Source organism: Balaenoptera acutorostrata, chromosome 6 (genome assembly GCF_949987535.1).
Source record: "Balaenoptera acutorostrata chromosome 6, mBalAcu1.1, whole genome shotgun sequence".
In the NCBI taxonomy this organism is placed as follows: Eukaryota; Metazoa; Chordata; class Mammalia; order Artiodactyla; family Balaenopteridae; genus Balaenoptera; species Balaenoptera acutorostrata.
In genome coordinates this window covers 73248785-73263547 of record NC_080069.1, presented here as the reverse complement: position 1 = coordinate 73263547, position 14763 = coordinate 73248785, and the positions used below count along the sequence as shown (strand labels likewise).

General features: G+C 42.3%; 1 protein-coding gene across 1 annotated transcript in view; it reads left to right on the top strand.

Annotated features, from left to right (window-relative positions):
* DMRT1 (doublesex and mab-3 related transcription factor 1) overlaps positions 1-14763 on the top strand; it is a 106128-nt gene that overhangs the window by 90199 nt on the left and 1166 nt on the right. The window lies entirely within an intron of this gene.

Below are 14763 nucleotides of genomic sequence, written 5' to 3'. Positions count from 1 at the left end.
CGGTTCACTCCTACAGCGCAGGAGCAGAGAGCAGTGCTCCCAGCGGTGGCCTGTTTTCTTTGATTTCCTTTTATCCTTGCTTTCTGTCTTTTATATCACTTTTTTATTACTATGAAAACAATACATGTTTATTAAAGCAAATGAAAACCTGTGATATCTGATAGTTTGTTTTTTTCACCAAAGGTTCTAAGGACTTTTTAAATAAATGGATGACCTTGGTTTAGCACTATAAAAAAATTTCCCCCTTAACTACCAACCACATTCATTAGCTAATGCTAATGTCTGTGTCTTTTCTTTTTCTCACAATTTTATCTGGTTCAGTGTTACAAATAGCAATATTTCCTAACGAAAATAATTAGAAGTTCATTTTATTCTCTGCTCTGACACATACAATCCTGCAGCCTCATTGAAGCACTAGAAAACATGAGACTTACTGTTAGCCGAAAATAAGTGTCTTGTAATGTCAGTTCTTTAAATACCAGTCGTTTTTCTGGTTAGCCACAGGACTACATTCTAATTAAGCTCCTGGAAAGCAAGTGGAGGGGAAGCTGATTATCAGCTTGAGACTCTCGTCCTGGTAGATGCTTTGAAAGGCTGTGACACCATTCTAGGGTGAGGATGCAGACCAGGCTGGGACCAGAACCTTACTCAGCAAGGATGCGTCTTTTCCATAAATTATGGAAACCTGACATAGTAAAAGTAAAATTCTAGGATCCACCCACTTAATAGCAGTGCCTTCTGTATACTGAGTGGTATAGGCAACACTTTAGAAATTTGCTCTGCCCCAAAAGGTGACATCTCTGCAATGTCTAGAAGCCACCGCTTTGAAATGAGGATACCAACAGGAGGTTAGAGCCCGAAGCCTGAGTTCACCTCTTGAGTGAAGTAGTTTAACCGGATGCCTCTCATCAAGAGTAAACTCTTGAGAGAGTAAGCAGTAAACTGAGAGAATAGAACTGTGTCTGGAGGGGTTGGGGGGAGGGGTAAGGTGTCATTTGGCAGAGAGGAGACCAGGGGAGAGGATCAGGGAGCACCGGATACCTAAGAACAGAAAAGAAGTGCACAGAGGTGAGGGAGGCGCACAGGGTCCGGTAAAAGGGTAACTGAGAAACAATTCACCTTCCTCCTGATTTTGCTTCAGACGGTGCCTGGTGTACCTGTGAAGTACTTACTGCTCCCTTATTATGGAAAGGGAAAAGCAGAGGAAGGAATAGTGTTGACTGAGTATATTTTAGTTTTGATGACTACAGCCCTTAACGTTATTGTTTTCCATTAACGAATGTCCAGAATTGAGGTTCATAGTGTTCAGTTATTGCCCACAGTCACATCACCAGTAAGAATCTGCTCCCAGGTGTCTCTGATTACAGGTGTCCCTGGTTTCTTCCTTATGAGAACAGAGACTTGTTTTATTCATGGCTGTATTCTCTTCATCTACAGTAGTGCTGGGCACAGAGCAGATGCTCAAGACATATTCCATGAATTAAGTAACCAATTAGCACCACACTGCCTTCTTTAATGCTTAAGAAGAGTGTTAAGACATAAACAGGACCAGCAGAAGTCATTGTGTTCCTGGGTACTCAGCTCCCTGAGAGGTCTCTTCCAACACCTTGAACATGAAATAAAGCATGTTCTGAAATGTATGCTTTAAAAATTATGGTGTAATCAAAAGGCCAGGCAGCACATCAACTTGACAGTTTATGTAATTTAAATAATGTTTCTGATCCCCAGGAAGCTTGCAGATAACTGTGGAAAGCATTTCCACATGTAAATTTGTCGGTTTTGAGATGAGCTGGTACCTTCTGGAATGAGCAGATTACTTGAGCTTGAAGGAGCAGAGGTCGCCATTTGGTACTTGATTGCTCTTCGCTCTAAGCTTTGAGGGCAGCCAATAATGCTGCGAGTGCCGGACTTTCGCTCTTGTTTTCAAATTAAAGATTTAATTACAGTCTTCACTGAAGATGAACCAAGTGTGAAAATACCTGATCTACTTGGAATGTGGGATCAAGGAGGAGTGTGTGGGTTGGAATCAGTGCCTGGGCACTTAACTACTTTCAACAGTAGCATTAAGGGTGCAATCAATTATGTTGTGGCCAAATGCTGGCCTGTTGCTTAGTCAGAGTCAGTGAAATTTATATTCTTCTTTATCATTTTTTAAAAGCTGAAAGGTTTTTTTCTTAGTAGTTACTCTGATAGACTACAGACTTAAATCTCCAAGACTTCAAAGGTTTGAAAGATACACATCTTTGAAATTTGTGGAGACTTGGCTTTGTAGATCAGTACATGGTCATTTTGTATTAATGTTTCAGGTGTGCTTGAGAAGAATGTGGATTGGCTCATTGTTGGGGCCAGAGTTCTATGTCCGTCTGTAGAATCAACCTTATTTATTGTTGTCACATCTTCAGTCAGTCAGTCAGTCAGTCATCAACCAGTCAACAATAATGAAAGCAATCTATGCAAAATCTGTCCAACGACACCATATTACCTATTTTTTTTTAAGGTCACAGTTTCATAAGCTTATTTTGTTATGGAGAAAAAAGTGTCTGTATACCGTTCAGTCTTCCAGCTTCTGTCCTTCTGGTATTTCTGTTAGTGTCCAGAGTGAAGTTACGTCCGTCCAAGGACTGGGTTTAAGGATAGATTCATGAGGTCACATTAACTTGCCATCACTGAACAATGATCTCTTTTGCATAAATGAATTTTCCAAACAACTCATAATTTCTCCTGTGATTGCCAAAGTTCTCTACCTCCCAGTCTCTGATGACAGAGACATTTACAAAATGGATTCTCTTCTTTCTCGCCTTCAGGATGCTGAACCTTTCTTGAGGATTCAGGTTCATTGTCACAGACATCTATTTTTGTACTCTCAGCTCTTCAGAAGTCTCCATAGGTGTTTATTTAGAAAGAAACATCTTGTTAGAGACATGCTTCTGGAAGAATAACTAACTGGCCATACTGGATAAATTAAGATGAAGTAGAAAAGACTGGACAGGGCACCCAGATGCTAGCAGATGAGGGTAACTGGAAGGGAGGGAGGTGCAGGAGGGCTCTGTGCAGTTCAAGAGAGCGGGACAGAGCAGTGGCTTAGGTTGGGGGGTGGGTCTGAGAGAGCCTGAGCTGCAGGTGATGTGGGCATGTTCAGGACCCAAGAGAGGAGAAGATGGTGGGTTCAGTTCTAAACAGATGAGGTTACATTGCAGGAAACTCATCCAGGTGGAGATGTTCAGCCAATATTTAATATACAGAAGTGGTTCTCAGTGAGAAATCAGGGCAAGAGATAGGAATTGTGAAGTCATTTGCAAGGAGGTGATGTTTAAAGCTTATGCGGGTGAGAGGACCAAGTGGCGTAGTTTGGAGAGTCTGTGTCTAGGGTTGGTGTTGGGGAAGGATGGTCCAGGAGGGCAGAAAGCCTGGAGGGCAGCTGAGGGGGATGAAGGGGAGAGGGCATGTTAGGTGTCAGTGCTCCTGAGCAAAGAGGGAAAGACTGCAGCAGGCCATTGGCTTTGGGGACCAGCAGGCTATGGGTGACCTTGAGAAAGCTTTTCTGGGAGTGAAACAGCTACCAGTTTGCCAGGCATAACCCAGTGAGTAGTGGGCAGTGGGCCAGTTCTTCAGTTAAGTTTGGTGATGATGAAACAGAGACTGGGTGGTAGGTCAGGGTTGGGGAAGGAGAGGATGCAGTGCAGGAAAGGATTAGTGTAAAAGGATCAAAAGACAAAATCCCACACTTCACACCCCTTAGGATGGCTATTATTAAAAAACAAACAAACAAACAAAAACCCCAGAAAATAACAAGTGTTGCTGAAGATGTGGAGAATCGGAACCCTTGTACGTTGCTGGCGGGAATGTAAAATGGTGCCCCTGCTGTGGAGAGCTGTATGGTGGTTCCTCAAAAACTTAAAAAGAGAATTAACATATGATCCAGCAATTCCACTTCTGGGTATACACACAAAAAAAGTGAAAAGAGGGACTTGAACAGATATTTGAACACCAGTGTTCATAACCAGCGTCATCCACAAGAGCCAAAAGGCAGACGTAATCCATATGTCCACTGATAAATGCCTGAGTAAACAAAATGTGGGCTGTACTTGAAATGTTATTCAGCCTGAAGAAGGAATGAAATTTTGCCACATGCTGCAACATGGATGAACCTTGGAGACATGATGCTAAGTGTAATAAACCAGTCACAGAAAGACAAATACTGTATGGTTCCACTTATATGAGGTACCTAGAATAGTCAGATTCATAGAACCAGAAAGTAAAAGGGTGGTTACCAGGGGCCGGGCAGAGGGAGTGGGGAGTTATTGTTTAATAGGTGCAGAGTTTCAGTTTGGAAAGGTGACGAAGTACCAGAGACGGTTGGGTAGTTATGGTTGCACAACATCGTGAATATATTTAATCCTGCTGAGCTGTACACTTCAGAGTGGTTAAAATGGTAAATTTTATGTTATGTGTATTTTACCACAATAAAAAAAATTTTCTTAAACAGAAAACAAAATCCTGAAAGGAGACCAATTTTTTTGACCATTGGGAGGAAGAATTAAATCAAAGTTGTCTTATACTTTGATAAATACCTGCCAGCGTTGGTTTCCTTCATGAAGTTCAGAGCTGAGCTTGGTTGACCAGCACCAGCAGGTCTTGCCTAGAAGCTTCTCACCCAAAGAGAACATGGGTTGTTCTGAGAAGTCCCTAAAGTTTAGTTTCAGACAGGATGTAGTTGGGGGGAAAAAGGAAAATCTTTTCTTGAAAGCAAACTAAAATACTTGTCAAGACCGTGAGGTCTTCCCTCCTGAAACAATTAAAAAATATCATAAACCCCTGGAGAGGGGAGGGCACAATCACATTCCCTGAATGCCTTATATCACCCACAGATTAAACCTCTTTAGCGTTGAAGTCCTTTCTTGGGATCTAGTTGAACAGAAGACATTTTAAACAAATAGAAAAATGTTTTAAGAAAGACATATGATTTGTTTTTTTAGCAGTTGGGGTCTTATGCAAAGTGTGTAAATACTCTTTAGGAAAAACATAGTTTGTGCTACTTTCTTGTTTCTCTTCACCCTTAACATGGACCGTTCCAAAAGAGTGTATTCTTGAGCCTGTAATCTGAACTATCTTATCTACCCATGATGACTGTGTTGTAATTAGGAGGTAAAACAACCTGTGTGACTGAGTAAGCATGTATTCTCCTGTCTGGAAATGCCTGGAATTTTCTATCCTGATTGATTTCATCTGGTATATGTTATTTAAATGTGTCCTGGTGTTTGCTTCCTTCTTCTGTACTAGAGAAAAATACTAATAATTACTCATTTTAAATTTCCTGTAACCCTAGTTAGAAAGAAAGAGAAGGAAAAGTTGGCATAGTATTAATAGCCAATACTGATGGAGTTTTGCATTTGTTTTTTTTGAAGAAGGCATCATCTCCTGACAGTAGAGATAAAATAATTTACTGGACACAATCTTCTACCCTGCTACTAGCATATCATTTGGGGCACAATATTTCTTTTCAAATTATAAGCTGCAACTTTTACACAAGTTCTACTTGTGAAATGGCTTGTGAACTTTCTCTTTTATTCATTTCATTGCAAAGTATCTGAATATATTTTTTAACATCTTTATTGGAGTATAATTGCTTTACAATGGTGTGTTAGTTTCTGCTTTATAACAAAGTGAATCAGTTATACATATACATATGTCCCCATATCTCTTCCCTCTTGCGTCTCCCTCCCTCCCACCCTCCCTATCCCACCCCTCTAGGTGGTCAGAAAGCACCGAGCTGATCTCCCTGTGCTATGCGGCTGCTTCCCACTAGCTATCTATTTTACATTTGGTAGTGTATATATGTCCATGACACTCTCTTACCCTGTCACATCTCACCCCACCCCCTCCCCATATCCTCAAGTCCATTCTCTAGTAGGTCTGTGTCTTTATTCCCGTCTTGCCACTAGGTTCTTCATGACCTTTTTTTTTTTCCTTAGATTCCATATATATGTGTTAGCATACTGTATTTGTTTTTCTCTTTCTGACTTACTTCACTCTGTATGACAGACTCTAGGTCCCTCCACCTCACTACAAATAACTCCATTTCGTTTCTTTTTATGGCTGAGTAATATTCCATTGTATGTATGTGCCACATCTTCTTTATCCATTCACCTGTCGATGGACACTTAGGTTGCTTCCATGAAAGAGTTCCTCAAAGCCATACAGCTGAAGCTGCACATCTTACATATTTTGTTAAACAGCATGTTTTATCAGAGATGATGTAATTCCACAGTGAAAGGCTGACTGCAAGCTGGTGGATTAGCCAGAAACCGAGCTCATTTCGGGCCCCAGGTGAGAAAGCAGCTGCATTCCCTCTCCTCACGCCTGGCTCTCCTGGCAGTGGTGTTGACTCCAAAACCTTAATCTTTTTTCTTAGTCTTCACAAGAGTCCCATGAAGGTGGAGATTTTCATCATACATTACCCTTTAAGGTTGAAGCATCTGTGATTCTTTCTTCTCAGTGTGAAGGAAACTCTCAGCAAAGCTACTTTAAAAATGTCTCTTAAAAAAAAAAAAAAAAAAAATGTCTCTTGTTGCAAAATACCTGGACAGAGCCAACCTAGTTTCTAGGCTGGCGAATGCCGCGGCCTGCTTTGCGGGTTTGATTCCTTTTGTATCTGAGAAAACAGCTTTCCCAGAATCAAATGGGAACTCTCTTCCAGAGGTGACTTGTGGAGCCTCTTGTTAGCCTGGTCTGCCTTGGTTTCTGAGATGATCACGTACCTATTTAAACTCTGTTTTCAAATGCAGTTGCACCTGTGACCACCCAGTCGTGGTACCATATGTGGTTTGCGTTGCAGAGTCCCCAAGGAACGTGGTCCTGCGGGCTCGTCCAGAGCCAGGCTCTTTGGCTGAGATCACGCCTCAGGGTGTGTTTGACGCGGCTTTTCTCCTTGTGTCGGTGCCCAGAGTCCTTCCAGTAAATACAGACAAAATTAGACAAAGCCTTTGCACTTTAAAATCCTCAAAACTGGTTTTAGACTTGAGACTGTCTTTGCCAGTGTGTGGATTAGCCCTGGTTTGTGGTGGCAGCATGTCTTGTGAAGACCACATTCCATGGTCTTTCTCACTCCCCCATCCATTATTAAGCACCTGCTGGGTGCACTGCACTGTGCTAGGTAGTGTACAGTAGATGTTCTTGGCTGAATTTCAGTTTACCAGGTGTTAGTGTTTTATCTAATAGACTTTCTGTTCCTTTCTCGAGGAGGTTCCCCTTGCTCTGACCCTGCTCCTGGTTCAGCCAAGTCCCTTCCCCTTTGGCCCAGCCTCAGGTAATGTCATGTGTACCTGAAGTCCCAGGAGAACACAATGTAACAGGCTTGGGTTTCAGTTTGAAATTCATCTTTACTTTTAGCCTTCTGGTGTGTAAAGAAGGATGAATAAAGTAAAAGTCACCTTTCTCTGAACATTGAAATTGAAACTTGTCTGAAAACATTCAGGGAAGTTTGAGCTGTGTTGACACTAATTCTTTTTTTTTTTTCTTTCCCAACCAGTGTTTCATAAAAGTCTTACTAATTTCTTGGTCCTGTCTTAGGCAGTAGAGGACAGAGACTAAATTACACTCCTTCCTTAGAGAAGTGCACAGACTCACGCCAGGGGAGACGAGTCTTCATGTTTACAAATGATTTTGTCATTTATCATCTCTTCTATCCTCTGAGCAACTTGATGAAATACATCATTATTACCTCCTTTTACAGTGAAAGAAATTGATGCTCAGAGGTGTTCACTGAGGTGCCATGTGTGACGGCAGAGCTCATGGTCTTTCCACACTTGTTCTCAGGTGGCCACTGTTGGGAACTGGGCTCAGCCCAGCCTAACAGACCCTCCAGAATGAGCAGAGCTGGGCCCGGGAGCAGGACCCCCTCAGCCTTCCTGCCCTTGTCAGTACACGTATGTGGTGGGAAAATGGTCTGCCTCTTCAGAGAGGAGAAGCTGGACCAGAGATGACAAGCACTCAAGAAAGACTAAGCAGGGCAGGATGGGTATAGATGGGGGCAGCCGAGGGGAGTGATGCTAGGAATAGAGCTCAATTCGGACCACAGCCAGTGCTGAGGTGCTGCGTCTGTGGGGCACACATGTGGGTGACCAAATGGTACAGCTGTGTACAATGGTAATGTGGGCTTTTCAGATGCATCGGGCTTAATGGGGCCCCAAAGCTTTGTGTAGAACCAGCCTAAGTGCTGTACTGTGTCCCCATTGTACAGATGAGGAGATGGAGGCATGGAGAGGGTAAGGCACTTGCCCAAGGTCTTCGGATAGTAAGAGATGGTCTTCTGGCAAAACCCACACACCTCACCCTAGCCCTGCTTTGTTGCCTTGTGACTGAAGGTCAGCTTCTGGTACCCCAGCAAGCCTCATCCCATCAGGGCTCCAGGTACCCAATAGTTGTAGATTAGGAACAATGAGACCCCTACTTCTTTGGGGACATTGAAGCCTGTACCTAGTACTTCCCAGAGTTTTCAACTTTTAGGACAAACTTAGGCTCAAAAGGAAGATTCTTCCTGCTTTCAAATACTGCTGCCTGAAGGAATGGTTGGCTTGATCATTGGATAACAACACTATTTTTGGTCTGGTATGTCCAGAGGTACTCTGCTGCTTCATTTTGATTGGACACCCCTTCTCAAAAAATGAAAAAGGCAGAGCTTATGTAACGAGGGACCTGTTGTCCAAATGAGGACCAGGTCGTTTGCCTCCTGGATTTGACACTCTGGCTGTCACATAGGCCCCAAGTGAAATAAAGTGTGTATCCCTGGTTCCTGGCTGTCTCAAGGCACATTATGTGTGGCCTGGAGGGAGTAGATTTTGTACTAAATACTAATTGGAGTCTGGCACCTTCAAAAGCAAGGATCTTCTAACATGAAGACACTGAAATTGAAGACAAAGGAAGTAAGGAAACTACTGTGTACTCAGTGATTATCACAGGGACCTGTTGTTAGCCTCGTTTTACAGATGAGGAAACTGGTGTTCAAGTTCATTGCCCAGGTAGTTGAGGGGATTTCTTCAAAGTCGGTGTTGTGGTTATTTCAGTGATGGGGAAAATAGAGCAGAATTAGTCAGCGTGAGGATTTATCTCAGAAGGTTGTCATGAAAGCGAAGAAAAGGCCACACTATGTTTAGGTTTTGATACTGAGTATATTTTGGTTAAAACACAGTGAATTAGAGGATCTGTGAATCTTTGGATTGTGTGTATCACCCAGTGCTGCCTTCATGGATGAGGCACGTCAGCTGAGCCAGTCGTAATGAATTACCCGTCACACACGCACTTGCTCATTTCAGAAGGAGTGCAGAAGACCTATCAGTGAGAAGAGGCTCCACGACTCACGGTGCCACTTTGGGCGTGAGGGAGCAGCCCGCAGCATCACCACTGCCAGGGGACACGGGGGGTTCTGGGGAGGTGAGGATTGAAGACATGCTCAGGGTGTGAGCCCCCGCCAGGGTAGGGCCGCTGTCTCAGACACATCACTTATTCACGTGCTTGCTTTGAGACTCGAGTAGTTTTGGTGACCCGCCCCCGCCCCCCATGGAATAAACAGGGAGTGTGGGATCCCAGCAGCTGCCCTGCCGTGGTCCAGAAGAATCTTTCATGGAGGGTGGGAGTGGGGGGAAGAGGAGGAATGCCTGGACCCAAGATAATGCCTGGGACCTGCATCCCAGGTGAGGTGGAACGCTGAACGGGGTCCCTTCTCTTTTCCCTTTCTGTGTGCTACTTTACAGGCAAGAAAGCATTCTTCCCTTCGTGTATCCGTTGAACTCTGTAGGTGGTAAGGTGGTAGGTGGGGTGCGTTATCCCCTCGTTCCTTGAGCAGTAGGGTAGCCAGTCTGCAGTTCCAGCAGGGCCAGCCTGTGAGCCCCCCAGTCCTCACACTCTCTCCCAGGGGCTGCCGAAGGAAGCTTGATAGGCTGCTGTTTGTTTTGAGAATTAAGAAGTTCTAGTGTTATCTTGTGTTGTATCTGTGTTACACATGAAATTTAGAGAGAATGAGGCAGTGTTGATAGTGGTTAAATATGTGCTTTCTGTTATCAGGTCACCTTGTTTGTAAGATGGCTTTTCCTAGAGCTTGCCAAGGCTGTGGCAGCAGGATCGAGGAGGAAGCACCAATCATGCGCCTCATTCCATCCACAGGAGCTCTCCTTTATGATGGCTTGGCCACTTCTCCCTACAGTATGCACAGGGCAGAGCTGGCCTCTCTCAAAACTGGTGTTAGATTTTAGACTGACCATTAAGATAATGTTTTCAGGGAAAGCGTAATCCTAACCAGACTCTCTCTCTAGCCACTACTCTTTGATTACACACAGGTGGAAAAAAACACATTTAATTGTTTCAAAGATTATTATATTTTTGGTACATTTATAGTAAATGGGGGTGATTAATAAAGGGCTATTTTATTCTCAGCTTGTGGTTTCTAATTACATCAGTTACAGCTTAGCCTTCCTCTTCACTAGCGTGCAGGCATGGACTGGAAAAGAATGAGCTAATCCTTGATAGATCAGGTGGAATAAAGATCTCCATTCATATCTTTACCTTTTATCCCTTCTTCTGAGTGCCAAGAATTAATGCTGTTTGAAAGTACAAGCTGAACCTGCCAAGCTTCGGACAGCTAAGATAATCCTAGTTATTTTAAATGTTAGTGAGAAGGGCAGCAGTTCTACTCTGGAAAAGAGTCCTATTGTGAAACATCAAATATCTGCTAAGTGGTATTGATTGGACATGATTTTATTTCCAAACACTAAGGTTATCATGAAGCGGAAGAATTCATTGTTTAAGACATTTTCATCAGCTTTTCATCAGACTCTTAGGCTTGCAAACTCGAGGAAACCAAAGAGACCTGTCAGTGTCTAGGTGAAGAGTTGCTAACAGTTGAAGAATGCCACTTGCATTTTTTATTTTTAAAATGGTTTCTTAGTGGGAGCTTAATAGTATTTAACATATAGAGGAAGAACAATTTTTTCTCAAGCACCAATATCCTGTTTCTCACATCACTGGAAGAGAATTGTTCGTTCCGGTCCACCGACTCCCAACAGATCATTCAAGTTAAAAGTCAGGGGTCTTTGCAGTGTCAAACGATTTAGCAGTTAGATTGGGTTTTGTTTTGTTTTTTAGAGAGGTGGGTTTTGGTTGGGGGGGGGGCAGTCTGTAATATTTCCAAAAAGAATATTGGTGCTTAGATGGCATCACTGAAATCATCTTTTTTTTTCCCCCCTCAGCATTGGTAAGAGTGATTATGTGTAAGGTTTTTTTGTTTGTTTTAAAATAATAATAGAAGAAAGACCATTTAGCTGCTGTAGACAAATAAGCTAGTAGAGAGAAAACAGATACAGGGTTTGCTGGTTCAAACCAGGGTCAGCCTCGGAGGTTTACCCACCTTTCATTGTAACAAGAAAAAAGATCAGATGGGCACTTCTTCCTTTTTTTTTCCACTTTCTTACTTTTAAATCTCTACTTCGGTCTCCAGAAGTCATTTCTTCCATTTCTGTAAATGCTGGGAGCCTAGTGATGATTACAGGGTAGCATAATCCTGAATTGTCTGTTGCCTGTGAAAGCTTCCTGCCCCCCCCCACCCCGTCCCCACACCCCACCCCCCCAGCGCCGCAGCAAAGCACTCACGTCTTCGCTCATGCAAATAGTGGTGTGTTGAGCATCGCCCGGCCAATTATTCTTTCTTTCTTTGGGTTTATTCCCCAGAGTGGAATTACCAGGTCAGAGGGTATGAACAGTTTTACGGTTCTTATTACATGTCACTAGGCTGCTGTCCAGAAAGATTGAACCAATTTCTGGTGCTACCAACAGCGTATCTTTCCCCACAGTCCTGTGGACAGTAGGCATTAGCATTTTTACAAAATAATGAAGAGGAACCTTTTGAGTTGAAATTAGCCTTCTGCAGGGCTCATTAGAATCAACACGCAAAAAAAGAGAACTTTGGCTTTTTAATTTTTAATTGGTATAAAATGTTTTAAATGATCGGTTGTTATTCTTCCCCCCAGTAAAGTTTAATGAAGCTGCATTTAAATGAAGAGGGTACCTTCATCTTTAAGAATGATAGTAAAATAAATTTTGGACATTAGTCACTAAGATAAACACTTACTAAATCTTTGATGCACTTGGAACTGCTTTTATGAGGTGCTACACAAAATGAGTTAAACAGATACTGTCCCTAACTTCAACATTCAGAGACAATGCTAAGCCTTTAACAAAAGTAAAATGAACATGGATTTAAATTTTGAGTGGAGAAAAGCTTTAAAAAATACAGGTATTTTGCAAAACAGGTTGAGTTCATTTCTTTGGATCTTCTCCGGAGTGCGGTCATGCATTAAGTATGCTTGGAGCCTCCCCAGTCTATGCAGGTGACACACTCTGCACATCTTCACACCCTCAGGTCAGAGGAATATTTTCCAAGAAAGTATCCACAAGGCAAGTGAGAGCAAAAGGGGGCTCTCCCCAAATCCTTTCTTTTGCAGAATTCCCGCCCCTTCCTTTTTCAGTCACAAGTCGGGCCAAATGGGGGAGTCTGGGTGTTTGTGGCTGGGGTGGGAGCATCCCTAGGTCAGCTGTTAACTGTAGGCAGAAGCTCAGAACATGTCTGGAGAACGCTTGCCTATTCCTTTATATCCTCTGCATTAAGTTGACAAGGGTCAGTTATTTTACGTCCTCAAACTAACACAGAGATTAGGACGGTTCAGTGGCCAGTGACTAAATGTGACACCCAAGGGTGGGGATGGTGCAGGGGTGAGAACGAGCCAGGAGGTGGGGCTGACCAATGTTGCACTGCCCTTGGCAGCTTCCACAGGACCTCCTTTGTAAAACGGGAGAATAATTCTCTCAGTGAATGGTTTGAGGGTTAAATTTACATACTCATTAAAGTAGGTGACATACAAGAAGTAGTCAGTAAATGTTCACTCCCTTCTCCATCTCTTCTGTACAGAGGACCTTCTGTCACTGGCTTGAGATGGGGATGGGGGTGGGCAGATTAACTCACAGACTCTGGTTGGCCCTTAGTTGGCTCTCCAGATCCTTGTATAGTCACAAGATGTCAGAGCAAAGTCTGCTGTCTGTTTAGATACAACATCCCTGGGCATGTAACACAATTCACAAATTATCTTGGATTTGCAGGGAAATTTAAATCCGTATAACAATTCAAATTTAGTAAGAAGCCTTAATGAACAATGAGAAAATGAAAGCTTCAGGTTTCCTAGGTTCAAATTAGTACTCTTTTTGTTTAACTTACTAAATCTAAACAAATACTACCAATATCAAAAGTAAATTGCAAAAAAAAAAAAAGAAGTAAATTGCTTGTCAGGAAATCACCTACACTGTTTTTCAAATTTATTAACTTACTAAGTTTTCAGAACATTCCTTTGCTAACTGGATATTGAGGTAGCTATCCCAAACTATCCATCTGTCTGTCTGTCTGTCTGTTCATATGTCACATTAGAAGAACGGGGCTTTCTCAGATAATTTGGTCCAGTGGAGTGGTTAAAGATCCGCTTCTTAAATCCCAGCTCTGTTCTTTTATTTCTGTGTGGTTCCACTAGCTGCAGCAAACCTCGAAACCCATAACAAGCGTAAATAGTGTTCTCTTGTAAAAAGGTCTCTTTTCAGCATGGTAATATACCTTATTAAATTCCAAACATAATAAGTATTGATGGCAAACACATCAGGACCCAGTACAGCTTCTACTATGATTTAGTTCTCTACAAATGACTTCAGCACTCAGCTCCCAATGCATTTTGCTAATTACATCATAGATTTCCCTATTGATGAACACAAGCTGAATTAACACAGGAGCACTAATGTACCCTTTCACCATTATTGTTGTACAAGAAGCCGTGGCAGATGCTGGCAGTTAGTTACACAAACATTAGTATTAACGATTGGCCATTTGGAATTGGTGACAAACTACTGCCCTGCGGAATCCTGAGGCTGAAACCAATCAGGAAGTTAATGAGGAGAGAAATTACCACTGCAGCTTCTCCTTAATTACATTCACACTAGGCAGGAAGGGAGTTCTGGGAGTGGATCTAAACTCAGCTAAGGTTAAGAAGGTCAGAGACCCTTTTGCTTAAATTTTGTATCTACTGTGGCTTGTAAGGTTGCAAAAATTGTTCAACACATTATTACTTCTGCATCCTTCATATTTAATGTCAGATTCCTAGTGGAGTTTTATGTTTATAGGTTTACTGTTAAAACCTTTACCTGACTTCTGTTTTAGTGTTAATTCAGTTTCTTTTAATTTTTGGTTTTTTTTAAGTTTCCTTCCCATTTACTGCTTTTTACTTTTTAAAAGTTATGTATGCTGACCTTCCCCCAAGTGTTTGTTTCCCTCTATCCAAGAGAACTTACAGGAAAGTTGATAAGCTATCGCTTTCACTTGCTAGCTACTGAGAAACTAGGGTTACCTGTCGAATGGTGGAAATACATGGGTGGGGTCTTGCTTGGGGTAATTTGTCAGATGGATCATTTGACAGGACTCAGTTCTATTACCATCGTTTACATAAAGGGGAGGGGCTCAGTGAAGGGTGGAAATAGTATCCCCAAAGACGGGGGAGACTGTTTTTTGTTTTTAATGAACATAAAATTGAAACTCTGCTACTTAACTTGCCTCTTCAATTAAATAGATAATACTGTGCAGAAATACTATTTTTTATTCTAAAGAAGCACTGGGTATTTTTAATGAGTGTCTATGAAAACACTTTCAACTCCGAATAGAAATTGCAGAGCGCATTTTTCTTT